We start from the raw sequence: 5,210 nt of genomic DNA, 5'->3' as shown, positions 1-5,210 counted from the left end.
AATTGTTGATTTAAATTTTTTATAAACATTTACTTTTAAAGTTGACCGGAGTTTGAAACCTTCATTCTTTCCAACTTTACAAATGGATTCAATAAGTCATACTGCCCTCTGGTGGCCACAATCTATAACTGTAGACTTAAAGATCTGCCCATTTATGTAATGAATGCCTCCCTCTAGTGGCCAGACGACGTAATTACAGAAACGCAACTTAAACTCGAAACAAATGAACAAGTCAGAAATATCCACGAACGCTTTTTAAGATTCCACGTGAGGCAATAATACAAAATAAAAAATAAGATTTATTTTAGTATTATTAAATCAACAGATAATGAAGTCCACACATGCACAGGCTTATCAGGTTAAAAGACTTGATGGTTAATGGGGATTTTCGAGACAATTTTCTTTGTAGTTCAGGATGGTAACAAAACAATTAAACCACTGAAAACCAAAATCACAAAAAATGTGTCTATTGGCTTCTGTGATTAAAACTCAACAGTTTGGTTAATGCCGAGGTTGGCTCAATAACTTCTTCTCTATCATGAGCTTTAATACTATAACAGTCTAACAAACGTATTCATTTGATTGTCTGTAACAGGATGGCAAAGTTGTAAAATTGTCGAACCAATTCTATAATGTAATAATTATAAAACGACATAAATACATAACTACTTTTAAAATTACTTATAAAATGCACATTTTATTTATAAATCTAGAATTTGTATGTACGTGTGTTTTCTGTTTTATGTATTATTGTTCCTCTGCAGGTCTCCCTTAGAAAAAGAGGTTTTTAATCTCAGTGGGACTTTCCTGGTTAATTAAAGCTTATATTAAATTAAAATCAAATCAAATAGTGTATTATTTCAAAGTATGAACAAAGAGATCACATGTTGCTTGATAATCACAGTAACCATTGTTGTGCAGCACATAACTATGTATAGTATTATTTGGCCATTTAAAAATTGTTTGCAGTTAGATACTTTGAGAACTAGATTTAAAATAGAATTGAGTTACGGAAACTTTATTTTTAAAACTTTTATTTTGATAGACTTTACCGGAACTGAAAGTCTGATACCAAGTTTTAAACTTGACTTTATGCTGCCCTCTAGTGGTCAGAATCTCCAACAACAGGCGAGATGTCAACAGCAGCCATGCGAGAGATGCTACCCTCTTGTGGTCAACCAGCGTAAGTACAACGACAAAAATCCAGAGGATAGCTCTCTACTGAACAAATAATCTGAAAATGTGATATTCGGTGCTTTTTCTAGATTTATTTTTGATGGTTATTATCATACTTTGTGTTTGTTAGGTTTGTTGTTGTTGTACGCAGCTGTTTCAGTGGGTTGCAGTGTTTCTTCATCAAATCTTCTAGTGTTCATATGTGGAAATTCAGGTTTACCACATATTTGATCGCAGTTTACGCTTGCCATATTTCATTTTTGCATGTTTAAATCATCGTTAACATTCCTGCTAACAAGATATCCTCCAACGTTTGACTTCAACAGCAACGTGTCCATAAACATTAGAGATAAGGTTTTGTTAAAAAAAATATATATATATTATTTTCGCTTCTTCGACTTCCCTGGATGGCGGCGGTAGCATAATGAGCAAACTTTTATTTTGCACTTAGTAGGTAGAGCATGAATTCCGTTGAATATGGGTCCAGCTGTGCAGCTCTTACATGAGGTCATGTGATCATCCTGATCCTCTGAAGTTTAAATCAAACTGATGGAAAACTGAGTAAAGTTTGCTCAGATCCGTGGGGGTGTTGTGACATCACTGAGGTGGACGCCACCGTCAGCAACACCTCCATGCAGAGCTGCTGTTTCCATAGCAATGCAATGGTTTCTCACCAGCTCCAGCAGTCTTCTCGGTGACACAGGCAGGAATTTGAACTCGACTTCTTCATAAGCCGAGTGATGATGATGATGACACTCAGGATCTGAGCTTCATCGTTCCGTAAAGGCAAAGGCGGGAAAGACAGGACACTCTACCAAAGCAAGAAACAGTAAAACTAAAAGATTCACTTTAGCGCAGATGATCGTGGAGCTGTTTCCACGGCAACAACCCCCATATACCTTCATTATTCATACCTAAAGATAGAGCCAGAGGTACAAGAGGTGAAACTCACAAACATTGAATAATTAAAGCTGAGGTGATGGTTGTGTGTGTGTGTGTGTGTGGAGGGGGTTGTAATTGTTTAAAAAATATTTAGAAAAATAGTGATGGGCAATTATAATATGAAAAAAGTTTAAAATTTAATACAAAAAAGCTATTAGCTTCTAGATTAAATGATTTAATTTTCATATCAAAAGTCAGCTCATTAGCTCTTTCAAAATAAAAGTTGAAGATGAGAACTGAAGAAAAAACGTGGGAGTTTGAAAAATAAAAATACAATAGTAATTATTCAAATTAATCGATTTAAAAACTGGCTATAAAATAGGTTAAATAAAAAAAGTAAACATGTTTTTTCCACTTATCAAAGTAAAAGCTTTAAACCTGTTTGTTTGGTGCAAACATAAGGCCAAGAATACACAACATTCCAAATACAAAAATTCCTAAAAGTCATTTTTTTCCTCCGTAAATTATGATAAATAGACAAAGAAACGTAAAACTTTGTATTTTTTCCTAAATAACCTCATGTTCTTCAACATTTTTACAGTTTATATCTTTCAAAGTGCATCTTTATCTCCCATTTTTTCTGATTTTTGTTTTTATTGCAGTAGAATCTAGTTGCATTCAATCATTTGAAGCAAAACTGTCTATTGAAGCTGTTAAAGTGGTTTATTCATGTTAAATTGAAGCTTGTGAGGCTTTCAAATGCAGAGGGGAAAGGGGGCGGAGTCCTAATTTTGGCCCCGCCCCCGGCGAGCAAGCTGCTGTTAACAGATCAGTGAAGACATGGCCGAGCCTTTGTCTGTGATGTGATGGGCGCGCGCTGCAGAGATCTGCTGAGTTTGGTGAACAGATGAGAGGCGGCTCGCGCGCAGGCGGCCGCGTGCGTGCTCTGAAGACGCTCCACCTGCGTCTGCCTCCAGTCTGCGCGCAGACGTCTGCAGGTTGACAGCTGACCGGCTGCAGTCTGCATGCTTCCACTGTTCACGCCGTGAGTGTGGGAGTGGGAGGGGTGGGGGGAGTGGAAGGGGGGGTCTGCCATTGTTGTGAATGAGGGGAAGCGTGACGTCATGAAGGCAATGTCAACAATGCAGCTCCTGGAGGAGAGCGGGCGTTCATCCAGCATGAAGCTGCGGAGGCTCCGTCACCTCTGAGGCGCGCGCGGACCGCGGACGAGCAGGGAGAGCGGGTGAGTGAGGCGGCTGCAGCCCCGCGCGGGATGTTGCCGCTCCGCCGCCTCCGGCGGGGGGCTGCGGGGGTCCGCGCGGCGCTTTGTGCGCGCGGGCGGCGTGCTGCTGTGCCACCACAGAGAGCAGCTGCGGGACCCGCGCCCGCCCGCGGGACCCAACTTTGGAAAGTTAGGAATCTTCGCGTTTGTTCGTGAGCAACAACGAGCCCCGCGCGCGCCAACGGCGAACGGATGCGGACGAACCCGCGCGCGAGCCGCGGACAAAGGAGGCTGCCGCCCCGCCGCAGAACAAAGCCCCGACCGCGGCCGCGCGGCTCCCCCCCGTTCAGGAGAGTCCACCGGAACCGTCCGAGCTGCTGCTCGCGGGTTCCCCACGTGCACGTCGCGCACGAAACCTGGCTGGGCTTTAATGGTGCTGCGCACGCGCCCCGTCCACAGATGAGCTCTTTGTTTCCGTGAAGCGGCTTTCTTCCGTCTCTGCACCTCTGCACGCTCACCTCCCGCGCCACCGCGTTTCCACCGGCAAATTCTCTCCGTTATCGATCCGTCTGAGGTGATCAGCTGTCAGTTCAGTCACCGTCACTGCGCAGGCGTGCAGCAGCTTTATCTGGAGCCGTCTGCGGTGATGCTCACAGATGTTTACCGCTGAGCGCGTTCACACGGAGAACCCCGCAGATCCGAATCAAAGTCTCCCGAATCCGAACTAAATGAACCCAAAACTTCCACAAAAGAGGCCAACAACGCCCTTAACTTTAATTAAAAACTAAAAGAGCATAATAGGGAAAAGAAAATGAACTTAAACCGGAAAAAAAAATCTGTTTTAGTAATTGATGCTGTGGGTTTGATTCGGATTAAAGCTGCAGGAAGAGATCTATGCAGACAAAACTCTAAATTTGCTAATTTTTATGAAGAACAACAAAACAATTATAAAACTTTCTGTATCTAAATTATATTCCCTCCTTCTGATGGCAGAAAATTGGAGTAAAAATGTCCAAATTAAAATTAAAACAGTTTTTTGGTTGGACTGATATTTAATTCATCATAAAGTTGCAATAATTCCAGAATCAAAGTTATTTTTCTTAGTTTGAAATAGACCTTTAATTCCTTTCTTCTCCAAGGCCGACCAGAATCCTTTACTCCTCACATAGTCTGTCTTTTATGAAAGATGTGAAAACTCACCTGAACTCTGTGATCCAAATAAGAAAACTGGTGTCTCAAGTGAAGGAGCTGAAATGATTGGACTTCCTGTCCAATCCAAACTCCTTCTTTGTGTTGTTTTGGCCCCAAATAAGCCGTCACAACAGCGTGACCTTTTCTTCTCATATCTTTTGTTTTTTCTCATAAAAATAATCAATGTTTTTCTGGTAGGAATTTCCTCTTGTGTTGGAGACGATCAACACAAGCATCAATACAACACACAAAGGGTATACTTAATAATAATACTGCTAATCTGGTTTGCGGCATTTCATAGTCAATGGAAACACAACTTATGTTACATTAAAAGATGGATTCGATGAAGCGCTTTTAAAAAGCTACAAATATGATTTCAAGTTTACAAATTAAAATTTACTCTAGATATTCACTGATATACAACGCTGAATATGGGTTTTTAAACGCCCATGAAGTGTTCACACAGGTGTGTGCCTACCATTGACTGTATAAGAGAACTGGACCGAGTGAGTGTGACGTCACTCAATTAAATTACGTAAATTTGTCTCCATTTTCCTGCGATACAGCTGGTGCCAGTGATATGTGGTGAGGTATTAACGTCATCAGTCAGATTTACAAACATATGAACCCTACAGAGCACCTTATTTACCATTTGATTGAACAGTCAATCAGTATCCTCCAGCTACAGTGTGTGCGGCGCTGGTGAGGCCGGCGCTACAGCTGCCTCACCCAACGCCGT

General features: G+C 41.5%; 1 protein-coding gene across 2 annotated transcripts in view; it reads left to right on the top strand.

The window, feature by feature from the left end:
* Window positions 1–2,722: 2,722 nt before the first annotated feature.
* The window catches only part of bach2a (BTB and CNC homology 1, basic leucine zipper transcription factor 2a), a 28,935-nt gene continuing 26,447 nt past the window's right edge, over window positions 2,723–5,210 (top strand). Inside the window, exon 1 of one of the 2 annotated variants that reach the window (XM_024272511.2) lies at window positions 2,723–3,103. The gene's annotated coding sequence lies outside the window, so the exon portion shown is untranslated. The other variant, XM_036209981.1, reaches the window with a different exon arrangement.

The sequence above is a fragment of the Oryzias melastigma genome, linkage group LG22, assembly GCF_002922805.2.
Source record: "Oryzias melastigma strain HK-1 linkage group LG22, ASM292280v2, whole genome shotgun sequence".
Lineage (NCBI taxonomy): Eukaryota > Metazoa > Chordata > Actinopteri > Beloniformes > Adrianichthyidae > Oryzias > Oryzias melastigma.
The sequence above is the reverse complement of the archived record's forward strand: the minus strand, read 5'-3'. Positions and strand labels throughout refer to the sequence as shown.